Source organism: Lithobates pipiens, unplaced genomic scaffold (assembly GCF_037356315.1).
Source record: "Lithobates pipiens isolate NorthernLeopardFrog02 unplaced genomic scaffold, aLitPip1_a1.2 Scaffold_67, whole genome shotgun sequence".
Taxonomy (NCBI): domain Eukaryota; kingdom Metazoa; phylum Chordata; class Amphibia; order Anura; family Ranidae; genus Lithobates; species Lithobates pipiens.
This window is the reverse complement of record NW_027507889.1, coordinates 1,120,001-1,138,111: the sequence shown is the minus strand read 5'-3', so window position 1 is coordinate 1,138,111 and position 18,111 is coordinate 1,120,001. Positions and strand designations below refer to the sequence as shown.

At 43.7% G+C, this 18,111-nt stretch overlaps 1 long non-coding RNA gene across 1 annotated transcript in view; it reads left to right on the top strand.

Moving 5' to 3' along the window:
* Positions 1-539: 539 nt before the first annotated feature.
* Positions 540-18,111, top strand: part of LOC143959120 (uncharacterized) — a 61,590-nt gene continuing 44,018 nt past the window's right edge. Inside the window, exons 1-2 of the long non-coding RNA XR_013270183.1 lie at positions 540-649; positions 16,970-17,358. This is a non-coding gene — a long non-coding RNA (uncharacterized LOC143959120). The remainder of the gene's footprint in view (positions 650-16,969; positions 17,359-18,111) is intronic.

Genomic DNA, 18,111 nt, shown 5'->3' with positions numbered 1-18,111 from the left:
CATAAAGCATACACAATGGACGAATCTTTTATTGAAGGTAATATATTTGGATGAATTTGGAACAAGCAAACTATTCATAATTCAATAAAAGCTGTTGAACTGCATAAAATGGGGGTGTTTGGAAAGACATAGTAATTTTAAGTAAGCTGGGCATGCTGAGAATGCGCACTGTGTAATGGTTGATCAACTAAGGGACAAGGTAGACGCAGCAGAGACTGAGTATGATTAACACGTTGCGCATCATGCCTTCAATAAAGACAACTTGGTGTTTTTTTGTTAAAAAGAATAAGATTGGAGCAGAAAAAAGTGACCAGTCTTACATTTGTGTGCCCTTTATAGCCAGAATGGCAAATTTCTTGTTCAAGAGATAGTTTGTAAGGTTACACTTCCTGTTGTACAGCACTTTGTTCACTGCAGAATTCCAATACACTCCTTGAAACACCCACCATAACTTTAGGACCCACCCACATCAACTCTCAGAACTGCTAAGCTACTCCCTAAGCCTGCCCTGAAACTACAGAGGCTCAAAGCATGAATGGGACATGTAGTATCAGGACTGGTAAAGGAAGGAAATAGGAAGTCAGAACCTGGAAATTCAGCCAGGAGCAGGAGGGACATCAGGCACAGAAACCTGTTACAGCTAAAGGAGGTAAGATGCAGATAAATTGACTGAGGTTTTGACTCATTTTTATGCACAATGCTTCTGTTTTGTGGGAGGAAAAGATGTTCTACATAAGCCACAGACCATTTTGCTGGCCAAAGACCACTTTTTGCAATTGGGTACTGCGTCGCATTAACTTGCAATTGCACATTTGTGCGACTTGGCTCCCAAATTGACTTTTTTTTGACAATTTTTCTTTTTTCTCCCCACAAATAGAACTTTCTTTTCGTGGTGTTCAGTCCTGCGGTTTTTATTTTTTGCACTATAAACAAAAAAGAGCGACAATTTTGAAAACGCATTTTCTACTTTTTGCTATATCCCCCAAAAATGTGTAAACATTTTTTTTTCCCTCCAGTTTAGGCCGATGTGTAGTGTTCTACATAATTTTGGTAAAATTCGCAGTAAGCGATTGGTTTGTGCAAAAATTTGTGTTTACAAAAAGGATAGCTTTCTGGCTTTTTTTAAAAAGATAAAGGAGTGATGCGCGGTACTATGACAGGAAATTGGCCTAGGAGGCTAAAATTCTATAGGCACTAAGATTGTGAGTGATATATATATTCCCGTATAAAGTAAGAGAAGGTATATAAAAAGTTGTGCGTATTTTATGAGGGGGTGGTTGAAGACTCTCACCACTATAGCATAATGATGTTCAGAGTAAGAGACAAATGTAATAAATTAGCATAAAAAAAGGAAAGAATCACAATACTTAGAACTAGTGATCCCTAATGCGATTTGTTAAAACTGACAGAATCGCATAAAGTGCCTCTTTCTGGCTTTTTTTTTTTTTTTTTACTAGTAATGGATCAGCGATTTTTATTGTGACTGCGACATTATGGCGGACCCATTTTACATTTTTGACAGATTTGGGACCATTGTCATTTATACAGCAATCATTGCTATAAAAATGCACTGATTCCTGTGTAAATTACACTGGCAGTGTAGGTGTTAAGTGTGTCCCAGGGGTGTGTTGCTATCTGTGGGTGGCGTGGCTGTGTTTTACGCATAACTGATCTCTGCTCCAATCACAGGGAGCAGAGATCAGTGTCACTGTTGCTAGGCAGAAAAAGGAGATGCTTGTTTACTTTAGCATCTCCCGTGAGACGATCGTGGTTATCCCTGCAGTGATCGAATCTGCGGAACCCGCGATTGGACTCGAGGTTACATAGTTACATAGTTAGGTTGAAAAAAGACACAAGTCCATCCAGTTCAACCAAAAAAAAAATATATATATATATACACATACATACATACATACATATATACATATACCAGCCCATATACCCAATTCTATACCCACAGTTGATCCAGAGGAAGGCAAAAAAAAACCAGCAGAGCATGATCCAATTTGCTAAAGCAGGGGAAAAAATTCCTTCCTGATCCCCCGAGAGGCAATCGGATTTTCCCCGGATCAACTTTACCTATAAATTTATATTACCTACACTTAGGAAATAATCCAGGCCTTTCTTAAAGCAATCCACTGAGCTGGCCATAACCACCTCTGCAGGGAGTCTATTCCACATTTTTACAGCTCTTACCGTGAAGAAACCTTTCCGTATTTGGAGATGAAATCTCTTCTCCTCTAGACGTAAAGAGTGCCCCCTTGTCCTCTTTGTTGACTTTAAAGTGAATAACTCGACACCAAGTTCCCTATATGGACCCCTTATATATTTGTACATGTTGATCAAATCCCCCCCCCCCCCCCTTAATCTCCTCTTATCAAGAGTGAATAAATTCAGTTCCTCTAATCTTGCCTCATAGCTGAGTTGCTCCATGCCTCTTATCAGTTTGGTTGCCCTTCTCTGCACTTTCTCCAGTTCCCTGATATCCTTTTTGAGAACTGGTGCCCAAAACTGAACGGCATATTCCAGATGAGGTCTTACTAATGATTTGAACAGGGGCAAAATGATCTCTCTCTCTCTGGAGTACATACCTCTCTTAATACAGGAAAGGACTTTGCTCGCTTTGGAAACCGCAGCTTTGCATTGCATGCTATTATTGAGCTTATGATCTACCAAAACCCCCAGATCCTTCTCCACTATGGATTTCCCCCAGTTGTACTCCCCCTAGCGTGTATGATGCATGCATATTCTTAGCCCCCAAGTGCATAACCTTACATTTCTCAACATTAAACCTCATCTGCCACATAGTCGCCCAATTAGACAGAGCATTGAGGTCTGCTTGTAAATTGGTGACATCCTGTAAGGACATTATTGCACCGCATAGCTTGGTGTCATCTGCAAAGACGGAAATGTTACTCTTGATCCCAGACCCAATATCATTTATAAAGATATTAAAAAGTAAGGGTCCCAGCACTGAACCTTGGGGTACACCACTCATAACCTTAGACCATTCAGAGTAAGAATCATTAACCACTACTCTCTGAATTCTGTCTTTTAGCCAGTTTTCTATCCCGACAAGGTGGCATGGTGGCAAATTTAAAGGGATGTACCTGCACTTCTATTTGTCTATCTGTGCCATTCTGCTGACTTATATCGGCGTGCATTGGTCGGGAAGTGGTTAAAGTAATAGTAAAGCCTTGTGGTCTTCCCCTGCTCTGCAAAACCATTACACAGAGCAGCCCTAATCTTCCTCTTGTGCCCAATGCTGGTGCTCCTAGGCCCCTCCCTCCTGCTGGGTCCCCTCACAGCAAGCAGCTTGCTTTGTGGGGCTCCCAAACAGGCGCTCCGTTTTTGTTGCTGTGTCTATTCACACATGGAGGCTTGGCTCGCTGGCTGTGATTGACAGCAGTGGGGGCCAGTGGCTCCCACTGCTGGCAAAAACCAGTCGGGAGTGAGGAGTCCCCAGAGAATCAAGGATCTCATGGACATCACTGTATTGCAAGGGTGCTCGGGTAAGAATTAATGGGGGCTGCTGCACACAGTTTTTACGTTCATGCATAGCCACTTTTGCGATACTAAAGTCCTTCTATTTAAAATGGAGAGGTGCTAAACGTCTTATACTTTCCTGCTCTGTGGTTGGCTCCTTACATTGTTCTGTGATCAGCAGTTTCCAAAGGATTACCAATTGTCTGCTGCATTCCTGGGGGCACGCAGTGGGCCATGTTCTGGGTTGTCAATGGAATCCATCCAACCGTGCAAAAGCCCACGAGACAGGGCACAACTTCTAGTCGACTTGGTGCCTGAGATTTGTCGAACCCTGTACTAGCAGATTAGATACTGTCAAATTGAAACGCAGTAGGACATGTAATTATTGAAAAGTAGATTGTAGGTCAATGATTGTAAAGGCATTTCTTTTAAATTTAAAATAAGAGGATATGTTTGCCTGCTCTGTTCAATGATATTGCACAGAGGGGGCCCCTTACCTGGAGATCCTTGCTGGTGCTGTCCACTCCTCCTTTCCTCAAAAAGCCATGTGCTGAAAGGGCATCTGTGTGGGTGTGCCCTCAGTCTAGGCTTTGTGCATCCCTAGTCTCGCACATTGGGGCTTGGCCACACCTCCCGCTCCCTTTTCACAGGATTTGACTGACAGCAGCAGGAGCCTAGAGCTGATTTTTAAGAACTGCAGCATAAAGCCAAACTCTGGTTGAGGAAACAATGTATATATACAATGGATGGTGGTATGGGTTATAGTATATAGTGCGAGATTAGAGTCCATACAAATGTCCTTTGAGCTGTTAAGCTCTGTGTGAGGAAACAGTCTATACAGACAGGGCAGCCTTGCAGGGGAAGCCGAAGCAAACTCCAAACATGTAGAGAAATCAAACAGGCACCTCTTCGTTAAGACTGTGTAGTTTTAATAGACAAAATGCGTTAAAAACACTCATTGAGGTTTCATTACTAAAATGGCGACGTGTTCCTGAGCATGTGCACTAGGGGGGTGTCTGTAGTGCATGCTCCTTTCTCAAGCTTTGCACTTCCCTGTAATCAACCAGCTGCTCTCCAAGCCTCTCTTTGGACTCTGCACACATGCTGGAAGATTCCTGCTGGTCAGGATGCCGGCTATGAGAAGGATTCACAGGACATCACCCCCTCTGCTGGAAGCTGTGACGGAGATTGGTCTAACTGGACTATCCTGTGCCTGAGTAATGAAACCTAAATGTGAATGTTAATGCACTTTGTCTATTCTGTTCCCATCACTTTAACCAGTTGCCGACCGCCGCACGCCGATGTACGTCGGCAGAATGGCACGGGCAGGCATAAGGGCTTACATGTACGTCCCTTGCCTCCCGCGGGTCGCGGATAGTTTCAGGGCACCCGCCATTTATTACCTAATAAAGGTTTAACCCCCTGATCACCCGGCGGGTGTCATTTGTGACTAATAACTGTTAGGGCAGTTAGGGTTAGCCCCCTTTAGTTCTAAGGTACCCCCCTAACCCCCCCAATAAAGGTTTAACCCCGTGATCACCCCCCGTCGCCAGTGTCACTAAGGCTGGGTTCACATTGCAGCGGTTTATGAGAACGGATGTGATTCGCACTGCAGTGCAAATCACATCCGATCTCTGTGCGATTCGAGTTCAGCCATTCGCCACACCCGCCGCAAATTCGCACGGGACCCTTTTTTTGGCCCGCAGCAGAATCGGATCGCATGGGTGTTCACACCATGCGATCCGAGTTTGCAGATCGCACTGCGATATGCGAACTGATCTGGGGGTGTCAGTAACATTTCACTGACACTCCCAGCAGTTCGCATAGGGCAGTGTGAACTGCCGCCGGGAGGCATGCGATGCGATGTGTACCCCTAAATTTAGGGCTGTCTACTTTCCAAAATGGGGTCATTTGGGGGGGGTTTGTGCCATCTTGGCATTTTATGGCCTTCAAAACTGTAACGCCCTTAGAAAGCCTGAAGGCGGTGCTTGGTTTTTGGGGCCCCGTACGCGGCTAGGCTCCCAAAAAGTCCCACATATGTGGTATCCCCGTACTCAGGAGAAGCAGCAGAATTTATTTTGGGGTGTCATTTCACATACGCCCATAGCATGTGTGAGCAATATATCATTTAGTGACAACTTTGTGTCATTATTCAATCGCTTGAGGCAAAAAAATAAAATATTCAATGGGCTCAACATGCCTCTTATCAATTTCCTTAGGGGGTCTACTTTCCAAAATGGGGTCATTTGGGGGGGTTTTGTACTGCCCTGCCATTTTAGCACCTCAAGAAATGAGATAGGCAGTCGTAAACTAAAAGCTGCGTACCTTAGTTTGTAGATGTGACAACTTTTGCGCAAACCAATAAATATACAATTATTGACTTTTTTTTTTTTACCAAAGACATGTGGCTGAATACATTTTGGCCTAAATGTATGACTAAAATTGAGTTTATTGGATTTTTCTAATAACAAAAAGTAGAAAATATCATTTTTTTTCAAAATTTGCGGTCTTTTTACGTTTATATCGCAAAAAATAAAAATCGCAGAGGCAATCAAATACCATCAAAAGAAAGCTCTATTTGTGGGAAGAAAAGGACGAAAATTTTGTTTGGGTACAACATTGCATGACCGCGCAATTACCAGTTAAAGCAGCGCAGTGCCAAAGTGTAAAAAGACCTCTGGTCATTTACCAGCAAAATGGTCCGGTCTGAAAGTGGTTAAGGTAAGTAGCGCACTTACCACACACAGAATCTCACAGGGGTATAACTTGCTCATAGGAATCTATTCTGCAGAGAGGCTGCTGCTCAGGTCACATCTGTCCATTTACCCTTTTGCCTGTTAACCACATGAACTTCCAGGAGAAACGCTGCTCCACTACTGGATGGACCACTGCCACTCCAAACAGCCAACCAGTCTCTCAAATACCATACAAATTGAGAAGATGACTTGGTGCAATATATAGGGACTTGATTATAAAAGCAGAACCAAAAGGCCAGCCAAATACTTGCATGCCTGCCACTGCTCACCAGGACACAGCAGCAAGCATTTGTGTGATGATGGGATGAAATGCGTAGAGTGGGGTGGAGTATACAGATGTCAGATGCGCGCTGCTGTCTCCTGGGGAACAGTGGTGTACATGTAGGTATATTTGGCTTGCCTTTTGAGTGGTCTTGTTTTTTGTTCTGTTTTTATATTCAAGCCCTTATATAATGCATTGCACTATCTGAGCCTTTTTCTAAATTTGCATGGTCTTTTGAGTGCTCTTGTTTTGGTCTTGTATACATGTGCAGTCACTTTTATTATGGTAAATTATTCATACTAATTGAAGTTGCTTTATTGTTCACACAGTATAATGCATGGATATAAGCCTTGGCATTTATTTTCTCAAACTGACTTAGGCTGGGCATAGATCGGTTGTTTTTATGAAGTAATGGATTTTTTTATCCACACAAGTGGTGTGTATAGAGGAATCCTCCCTTCTGGGCTATTGTATTCTGCCAGTAGGAGGACTGCACTATCAAAATACACTAGTCAGCACTGCAGCCCGCTGATTGAGTAGTGTTTTCAATAATCCTGTTCAGCTAAAGTCGATCCCTAGGTTGGCTGTAAGTGAACGACCATAAATTGTAATTCAGAAGGTTCCTGCAGTTACCTGAATTTTTGATCGGTCTATAGCAGTGATGGCAAACCTTGGCACCCCAGATGTTTTGGAATGAAATTTCCCATGATGCTCATGCACTCTGCAGTGTAGCTGAGCATCATGGGAAATGTAGTTCCAAAACATCTGGGGTGCCAAGGTTCGCCATCACTGGTCTATAGTCATACTATCTGGTTTGCTCTGCTGTTAAATCAATCTGATAAGTCCATATGTAGCTTTGGATTTTTAAAGTCCTTTTCTTAAAGGGCTTGATGTGTTTTTTTTTTTTTTTTTTTTTTTTTGTATAAATTGGTCAGTGTCTGTTTCACAAGGTTGTTTGCTTGTAAGCTGAATCTTGTTTGGTATAATGTATTTGGCAACAGTCTCTGCATTTCACTAGGATGACAAAGCTGCTTATGCAGAAATGCACTTGGTCAGTGTTGTCACCTTAAGGCCCCTTTCACACTGACGTCCCGTTCAGGCCCGCCTGTCAGTTTTTCCATAGAACGTCTGATGTCAGCGGTGACACGTCCGCTGACATCCGACCCGCTCCGATCCGAAAGTGTAACAGAGGAAAAAGCTATTTTTCCATCCGCCATCGGATCGGGTGACGACGGGCACTGCGGCCCTTCGTCATCCGATCTCCCATAGGGGAGAGTGGCGCTGTGACAGGTCTGTCCCTGCGCAGTGTGCAGAGACGGACCTGTCATCTCCCTGCTCAGCGGGGATCGACTGAGTGATCCCCGCTGAGCAAACGGATATCCACGGGGCGGATCAGAACTGATCCGCCCTGTGTGAAAGGACCCTTAGGATAGGAAGTTAAAGGGGTGTTCCGGCCAATATTTAAAAAAAAAGTCATCAGCTAGAGACACTGTAGCTGCTGACTTTTATTAAGGACAGTTGCCTGTCCAGCGATCCCGCGATGTCGGCCACCCCGAGGCCGATCTGTCCATTGGATTAGCTGCCGGCTCCTCCATCTTAAAGGGAAACAGGCAGTGGATTCTTGCAGCTTCACTGCCAGTTTCCTACTGCGCATTGCGCGAGTCGCGCGGCGCTTTGGGAATGGCCCCGTTTTCTGTGACGCATGTCCCAGAAGGCAACGAGGCCACTCACCGAAGAGGACGAAGCACTGCGGAATATGAAGAGGCAGATTAGAAAGACTGCCTAGTAACAGCAGTTTCAAGTGAAAATTTTCAGTTTGAATGGGGTGTAGGTGGCTTTACTCGTGTATGCACTCTCACTTGTGTATATTGGCTTATGTGTACTGATATCTACAAATTTTAGTCAGGAATTATTTTGGGGAATTTGTCCTGAACCCGTGGTGCACTAAGTGCAAGTACCCCTTCGTACAGTATCCAGCTGCTCTGTAGTTCAGCCGGTCATAGATTTCAGTTGGCTAGCACCAGGGCTGGAGGTGCCTGAAAGGGGTGGGATGCTATGCGGCTGACTCGAGATGCCCATGTGCAAGTAGTTTTGGAGTTTGAACTTCCTTTTCTAAAAGGGGTGTGTATGTATGTACAGTGCTTTGCGAAAGTTTTCGGTCCCCTTGAACTTTTCAACCTTTTGCCACATTTCAGGCTCCAAACATAAAGATATAAAATTTTTATTTTTTGTGAAGAATCACCAATATGTGGGACACAATTGTGAAGTGGAACGAAATCTATATTGAATTTTTGAAACTTTTTCAACCAATAAAAAAATGAAAAGTGGGGCGTGCAAAATTATTCGGCCCCCTTGCGTTAATACTTTGTAGAGCCACCTTTTGCAGCGATTAGCTGCAAGTCGCTTGGGGTATGTCTCTATCAGTTTTGCACATCGAGAGACTGAAATTCTTGCCCATTCTAACTTGCAAAACAGCTCGAGCTCAGTGAGGTTGGATGGAGAGCGTTTGTGAACAGCAGTTTTCAGCTCTTTCCACAGATTCTCGATTGGTTTCAGGTCTGGACTTTGACTTGGCCATTCTAACACCTGGATACGTTTATTTGTGAACCATTCCTTTGTAGATTTTGCTGTATGTTTGGGATCATTGTCTTGTTGGAAGATAAATCTCCGTCCCAGTTTCAGGTCTTTTGCAGATTCCAACAGGTTTTCATCCAGAATGGTCCTGTATTTGGCTGCATCCATCTTCCCCTCAATTTTAACCATCTTCCCTGTCCCTGCTGAAGAAAAGCAGGCCCAAACCATGGTGCTGCCACCACCATGTTTGACAGTGGGGATGGTGTGTTGAGGGTGATGAGCTGTGTTGCTTTTACGCCAAACATATAGTTTTGCATTGTGGGCAAAAAGTTCGATTTTGGTTTCATCTGACCAGAGCACCTTCTTCCACATGTTTGGTGTGTCTCCCAGGTGCCTTGTGGCAAACTTTAGACTAGAGTTTTTATGGATATCTTTGAGAAATGGCTTTCTTCTTGCCACTCTTCCATAAAGGCCAGATTTGTGCAGTGTACGACTGATTGTTGTCCTATGGACAGACTCTCCCACCTCAGCTGTAGTTCTCTGCAGTTCATCCAGAGTGATCATGGGCCTCTTGGCTGCATCTCTAATCAGTCTTCTCCTCGTCTGAGCTGAAAGTTTAGAGGGACAGCCAGGTCTTGGTAGATTTGCAGTGGTCTGATACTCCCATTTTAAAATGATCGCTTGCACAGTGCTCCTTGGGATGTTTAAAGCTTGGGAAATCTTTTTGTATCCAAATACGGCTTTAAAGAGGAAGTAAACCCTGATGGGTTTACTTCCTCTTTCATTCCCTGCAAAGGCAAAGCATAATGGACTACTATGCATCGCATAGTTGCCCATTATGTGTCACTTACCTGACACAGGAGCCAGCGAAGTCGCCGCTGTCCCCTGTAGTCCGTCGCATCCATTTTGCTGGTGGCGTCTCGCAGCTCCGCCGCTGTCATTCGGCGAGGTCACTCCCGCGCATGCGCACGGGAGTCGACGCGCGCGGCAGCTCCATTCTTGGAAATGCCACGCTCAGTGCACCTGCGCACCGCTGTCTATGGCGCATGCGCCGTAGACAGCGGTGCCCGTTTTCGGAGATATTGCTTGGACCTACAGGTAAGCCTTAATCTAGCTTGCCTGTAGGTCAAAGTGGTTTGTAAGGGTTTACAACCACTTTAAATTTCTCCACCAGTATTACGGACCTGCCTGGCGTGTTCCTTGGTCTTCATGATGCTCTCTGCGCTTTCAACAGAACCCTGAGACTATCACAGAGCAGGTGCATTTATACAGAGACTTGATTACACACAGGTGGGTTCTATTTATCACCATCAGTAATTTAGGACAACATTGGATCATTCAGAGATCCTCGCTGAACTTCTGGAGTGAGTTTGCTGCACTGAAAGTAAAGGGGCCGAATAATTTTGCACGCACCGCTTTTCAGTTTTTTTATTTGCTAAAAAAAAAGTTTAAATTATCCAATAGATTTCGTTCCACTTCACAATTTGTGTCCCACTTGTTGGTGATTTTTTCACAAAAATTTAAATTTTATATCTGTTTGAAGCCTGAAATGTGGCAAAAGGTTGAAAAGTTCAAGGGGGCCGAATACTTTTGCAAGGTTATGTGTGTGTGTGTATATATGTATGTATATATGTGTGTGTGTGTGTGTATATATATATATATATATATATATATTAGTGTCTTCTTGTAAGCTAAAGCCTGCTTGATATGTTAAATACTCTAACCTTTTTTTTTTTTCTTCTCTTCCTCTCTGAAAGCTTTTTATTCAACTTTTGGCTGGCCTCTGTTGCTTTTTTGTAATAGTGTAAAGATGTTCTTGCCTAGAAGGCAATGAGTGTTGATCACATGGGGTTTTTGAAATGGCTTGTCTCGCTTGTTTTGGCAAGAGGTAAACAAAGTATTTTCATATTCTGTGGTGCTGCAGTTCACATGCCCCCCCCCCCCCCCGTCAATAAAATCCAGCGACGGGCTTAAGTCCTACATTCTGTGTGAATGGGCACAGATGCGGGAATCAGGAGTGTGCCCACATGGGTGTCCACCAAGAGCACTTATCCAACGTTGATTCTTTATGTGGGGATGAGCCACCAGCGCCCCTGAGGGTCCCCAGAATTGGAGGACCAGGACCACCCTGTGCAAAATGAACTGCACTGTGGAATGCCCCATCATTGGTGTTCTGGGGAGTGGGGGGGGCAAATAGTGCTCCATTGGTGTTTGGGGGGGGGGGATAGTGTGCCCCGTCATTGGTGGCCCCAGGTGAAATAGACACGGCAGGATACCTGTATATGACAAGGGACTCTGTCATGCATTATATTAGTAGTCCTGTCTGAAAATCTGCAGAATAGTATTGCAGGTCGTCGTGTTTTTATTTTTTATATTTTTAATTTTTATTTGATCTGATTTAATCAAAACAATCGGCTAACTAATGAATTATGAAAATGGCCATTAGTTGCAGCCCTAAATGCAATTATGCCAGCAAACAACCAGCTAGTTCTCTGCATGGAAAAGGGCCGCCACCATCATTGATGGCATTGAGTGAAGACAAGCCATGGATGTGGCCACTGCATCTGCACCGAGACCTAAAGAAGAAATTTAGCTTTATACCTACCTGGTGTCCAGACATCATGCAGCTTCCACCGTAAATGAGAGCAAAGTCTAAATAGGTCCAGCCTGAAGCTGTGTGTCTGAAAGTTCAGCCTTAATCTACTGTTGTAGGACCCTCATCAGCCTTGCCAGAGTGGAGGGCAGGTGTTTACCACCACATTACTGGGCAACCATAGCATGAATCGGATTAACCACTTGCCGCCCGCCCTATAACAAATAGACGGTGGCAAAGTGGTTGCATAATCCTGACTGGACGTCATATGATGTGATCAGGATTATGAGCCGCTGCGCGCCCCCAGGGGCGCGCATCGCGGCGATCGTTGTTGCGGGGTGTCAGTCTGACACCCGGCAACTACGTTCTCGGTAAAGAGTCTCCGACGGAGACTCTTTACCATGTGATCAGCCGTGTCCAATCACGGCTGATCACAGTGTAAATGGGAAAAGCCAGTGATCGGCTTTTCGTCACTCGCGTCTGTGCCGCCTATCAGTGCCCATCCATGCCCACCTGTGCCGCCTACCCATGCCCACCTGTGCCGCCTACCCATGCCAATTTGTGCCACCTATCAGTGCCCATCCATGTCGCCCATTAGTACCACCTTATCAGTGCCACATATCGGTGTCCATCAATGCCACCTCATCAGTGCCACATATCGGTGCCCATCAGTGCCGCCTTATCATTGCAACCCTATCAGTGAAGGAGAAAACTTACTTATTTGCAAAGTTTTGAAACAAACAAAACATTTTTTTTTTAAACTTTTCGGTATTTTATTTGTTTAGCAAAAATAAAAACCGCAGAGGTGATCAAATACCACCAAAAGAAAGCTCTATTTGTGGGAAAAAAATGATAAAAATTTAATTTGGGTACAGTGTAGCATGACCGCGCAATTGTCATTCAAAGTGCGACAGCGCTGAAAGCTCAAAATTGGTCTGGGCAGGAAGGTGTTTAAGTGCCCGGTATTGAAGTGGCTAAGGCAGTGCTCGACAAAACCCGGTCGCCAGGTCGCATTGGCGACTAGAATCAGCGACCTTGCGCCTGGGGCAGCATAGCTGGGGGTATCCCGTCTCCGTGGACCCCCCCCCCCGCGCGATCGCGTCGGGCCGCGCCGCAGGCGGCCGGTAATTGAGCCCCCGGCTTTGAGGCCTTCTGTGATCCTATGGCTCCTTCTGGAATCTGGCGCCCTCTTGTGGTGGCCGTTGGAATTACAACCAACAATGTTAATGGGCCAGTCTTTCTCCATCCCTTTACTTAGAACCCCTAAACAAAACAAAAAAAATATATATATATATATATATATATATAAATTTTTTTTTTTTTTTTAATTTATTCTAACACCCTAGAGAGTAAAATGGTGGTCGTTGCAATACTGTCTGTCACACCATATTTGTACAGCGGACTTACAAGCGCACTTTTTTTGGGGAAAAAAAATTTATTTAATAAAAAAAAAAAAGACAACAGTAAAGTTAGCCCAATTTTTTTTTTTTATATATTGTGAAAGATAATGTTACGCCGAGTAAATCGATACCCAACATGTCACGCTTCAAAATTGCGGCCGCTCATGGAATGGCGACAAGCTTTTACCCTTTAAAATCTCCATAGGCGACGTTTAAAAAATTCTTCAGGTTGCACGTTTTGAGTTACAGAGGAGGTCTGGGGCTAGAATTATTGCTCTTACTCTACCGATCGCAGCGATACCTCACATGTGTGGTTTGAACACCGCTTTCATATATGCGTTCGCTTCTGCACGCAAGCTTGGCAAGACGGGGCGCATTTAAAACCAATTTTTTTTTCTTATTTTAACTTTTATTTTTATTTTTTTCACTGTTCTTTTAAAAAAAAAAAAAAAATGTGTGTCACTTTTATTCCTATTACAAGGAATGTAAAAATCCCTTGTAATAGAAAAAAGCATGACAGGTCCTCTTTTATATATGAGATCTGGGGTCAGAGAGACCTCACATCTCATATTTACACTAAAATGCAATTTAAAAATGTCCCTCTAAGAGCTATGGGCAATGACTTGGAGACAGGTGGGGGGCTGGGGGCGCTATCTTCCCCTCACTCGTCTCCATGTCAGGCCAGGGACAGGTCCAGATCGCCGTCACGGACCTGGCTCCTAACTTTTTTAGCTGGCTCCTAGATTCCAAGCAAATTTGTCAACCCCTGGGCTAAGGTACTCTATGCAGTTGGTCCTCTGTGGGATTCTAGAATTGGAAAACTATGGCAATACTACTTTGAAAGTGTGCAAGTACTGTACAGGCAAAATTGCTCATGTACTAGATCAAATCACTGTAGAGAGCTATTTACAATCAGTCATGTCCTTCTCTTTATTATTTTATGTTTTTGATCCTGCCAGTGAATGTTGTGGTGGTGTGCTGTCCCCCACAGGCAAGTTTATCAATGTGCCTCAGGTTTTCTTTTTCCTCATGGGACACAGTCGACAGCAGATTGATGTCTCATGGGACACTGAGGAGAAAGGATCCTTTCTCCTCAGGATCAAGCCTGCAGAAGTGCCCCTATAGCAAAAATATATCTTGCTATCAAGGCAAGAGCAAGGAATGCTGGTAGGAGACCTCGGAGGAGGTTAAGGGCTGCTCTTTGCAAAACATTGCAAGGAGCAAGGCCATTTTGACATGTTGTAAAGGTATTTAAAGAGGTTGTAAAGGTTTTTTTTTTCTTTTTTTTTTTTCCTAAGTAGGTTCCTTTAAGCTAGTGCATTGTTGGTTCACTTAGACTTTTTTTTTTTTTTTTTTTTTTTTTTTTTTTTTTTCCTTCGATTTCCCTTCTAAATGGTTTTTTCTTTGAATTTCTCACTTCCTATTCCTCCTCAGTAAGCTGTTCTGGCTGACTAAACGCCACTTGGATGATGGTGTGAAGTTTACTGAGGAGAAACGAAGTGAGAAATTCAGACAAAGAAACATTTAAAAGGGAAATCTAAGGAAAAGGTAAATGAACCAACAATGCACTAGCTTAACCACCTAAGGACCGCCGCATGGGAATGTACGTCATCAGAATGGCATGTACAGGCACAAGCACGTACATGTACGTGCTTGCCTTCCAGCGGGTGGGGGGTCCGATTGGACCCCCTCCCGCTGGATGCGGCGGTCCGTTTCGCTGAATGAGAAGCTTCCTCCCGCTGTGTATAGTAAACACAGGCAGGGAGGAAGTGATGTCATTCTCCTTGGGGCAGTCTTTTTCAACCGACTACGAGGAGAACACTGAAAGTAAATGCACCAAACACTACACTAACATATATAGGCACAAAAATCCGCCCCCCCTCCCAGTCGGTGTCGCTGATTGCAGTGATCATTTATTTACTGATCACTGCATTCAGTGTCAGTTGTGACAGTAAAAAGTGTCAGGGCAGTTAGTGTTAGGTCCAGAGTAGCCCCCTACCCCCCCCAATAAAGGTTTAACCCCCCGATTGCCCCTAGAGTTAACCCTTTCACCCCCTTTTGCCAGTGTCACTAAGCGATCATTTTTCTGATCGCTGCATTAGTGGCACTGGTGTCGCTAATTCACTAGTTATTTTTTTAGGTTCACCGCCAGGTTTTTATAGCGCTAGGTACCCAGATATACTACCCAATAATGGTTTTAACCCCCTGATTGCCCCTAGTTAACCCTTTCACCAGTGATCACCGTGTAAGTGTTACGGGTGACTCTGGTTAGTTTGCTTTTTATAGCATCAGGGCACCCACCATTTATTACCCAATAAAGGTTTAACCCCCTGATCACCCGGCGGGTGATATCAATTAGGTTTTAGGGTCAGGGTCTGCGTCGCCCCAGGCAGCGCTAGGTTAGTGACAGTACCGCTAACACCCACGTGCAAAGCATACACCTCCCGTAGTGGTATAGAATCTGAACAGATCAATATCTGATCTAATCAGATCTATATTGGCGTCCCCAGCAGTTTAGGATTCCAAAAAAACGCATTAGCAGGATCAGCCCAGATACCTGCTAGCACCTGCGTTTTGCCCCTCCGCCCAGCCCACCCAAGTGCAGTATCGGTCGATCACTGTCACTTACAAAACACTAAACACATAACTGCAGCGATTGCAGAGTCAGGCCTGATCCCTGCGATCGCTAACAGTTTTTTTGATAGCGTTTTACATTTAAATCCGGAAGGCAGTGCTTGGTTTTCGGGGTCCCGTACGTGGCTAGGCTCCCAAAAAGTCCCCCACATGTGGTATCCCCGTACTCGGGAGAAGCATCAGAATTAATTTTGTGTAATTTCACTTATGCCCATAGCATGTGTGAACAATATATCATTTAGTGACAACTTTGTGCAAAAAAAAAAAAAAAAGTTTTTTTTAATATTCCTGCAACTTGTGGCAAAATATAAAATATTTCATGGACTCAGCATGCCTCTCAGTAAATAGCTTGGGGTATCTACTTTCCAAAATGGGGTCATTTGGGGGGGTTTGTGCTATTGGCATTTTATGGCCTTCGAAACTGTGATAGGTAGTGAGGAGTGGGGGGGGGGGGGTTGTACTGCCATTTATGCACCTCAAGAAGTGAGATGGGCAGTCGTAAATTAAAAGTTGTGTAAATTCCAGAAAATGTACTTTAGTTTGTAGACGCTATAACTTTTGTGCAAACCAATAAATCTACGCTTATTGACATTTTTTTTTTTACTAAAGACATGTGGCTGAATAAATTTTGCCCTAAATGTATGACTAACATTTAGTTCGATTTTTCTTATAACAAAAAGTAGAAAATATATTTTTTTTTCTCAATTTTCGGTCTTTTTCCATTTATATCGCAAAAAATAAAAATCGCAGAGACAATCAAATGCCATCAAAAGAAAGCTCTATTTGTGGGAAGAAAGGGACGCAAATTTAGTTTGGGTACAACATTGCATGACCGCGTAATTACCAGTTAAAGCAGTGCAGTGCGAAATTTTAAAAAGACCTCTGGTGTTTAGGCTGACTATTGGTCCGAGGCTGAAGTGGTTAAAGGAACCTATTTAGAAAATAAACAAAGCTTTACAACCCCTTTTAATTCTTTAAAGAATAAGTCTCTTTAACATGTTTACCGTATATATATTTTGTGTATGGCTAAAGTTACACCAGTTTACCACCTTGATCTAAATTACTCCTGATTTTAAAAAAGCTTCATTTCTATAAATGTCCAATTTCTTTTCATTTTAGTACCATTTTTTGATCTTATTGGGTTTTAGGAGAATGCCTTTTCCTAAAGCTACTTCAGCAACACTTAAAAAATGTTTAGTACTACTTGGTTGGACTTGTGTATTACATCCTTGCTGTTTTTTTTTTTTTTTTTTTTTCTTTTCAGGCCAGCTGCATAGCATCACTTTTCAGAGACAAGAGGAAGATTACTTGAAACTGACTGTACGCTGCAGGCCCTGTATCTTTGTTCTGGGACATAACTGCAGTGCCCGAGGCAAGGTGGTTAATGCTCTTTTGGGTGATCCTCTTCTGCCAGTTGGAACATGTTGTGACCCAGACACCTGTAAGCGAAGGCGCATTAGTTTTAGACATGGCAAACAGACTTTGGTAAGTTTGGCACTGCCTGAGCAATATGAACTAGTTCATCAGCTGGTAGCTCATCAAGGTAAATGGGACACCATTCCTGAAGAGGATTTGGATATACCAGAAGATGAAGAGGACCCTGCACACAGATTGGCTGAGCTTGAAGTAACCTTGCCTTACCACTTGCTGCAGGTATGTGGTTTTTTTTTTTTGTTGTTATATAGATATGTTCTAAAATATTGTGTATTGGTGAGTCTCCATTAAATAAAAAGTGAAGTTACAGTAATGTGTACATTCTTAGAGGTTTCTGATCACTGTGGTATTGGAGTAGATCTGAGGAAGCACAGGAGTATATCTCCTTTTTTGGGTCTAAAACTATTAGACAGGGGCCAGGGGCGGACTGACCATTGGGCCACTCGGGCACTGCCCGAGGGCCCCATGCCACCAGGGTGCCCCATCAGGGCTGCCCCACCTCTCCAGTACCTTCTCAGCCAATAGAAACATGTCTGTGTATACTGTGTGTGGGTGTGTTTGTGTATACTGTGTGGCCCCATAATTTGATTGCCTGGGGGCCCCATGAGTTGTCAGTCCGCCGCTGGTCCTAGCACATGAATTGGGAGAAGGGGAAAGATGTAAGGGCATGTTGGATGAGTAAAGAATGAAGTATATAGGGAGTATAGGGCTACATGTGGTGGTGGGGTAGCGGGGTGTTGTGTGTCTGAGCAGGGGATCGGGGGCAAAGCTCCTGTTTTCTACATCTGAACTAGGTGTTTATGGGAGAAATGTTTTCAGTCATCTGGAACCTGAGAAAATTATCCAAATTTGTGCCTGTCATGGTGTTGCGCTATTAGTTGTTCTTAGCTTTTTTTTTTTTTTTTTAATTTCTTTGTGACCTGTAAATTGTACAACTCAGTTGAATAACATTTTTAGATCAAAAAGCACAAG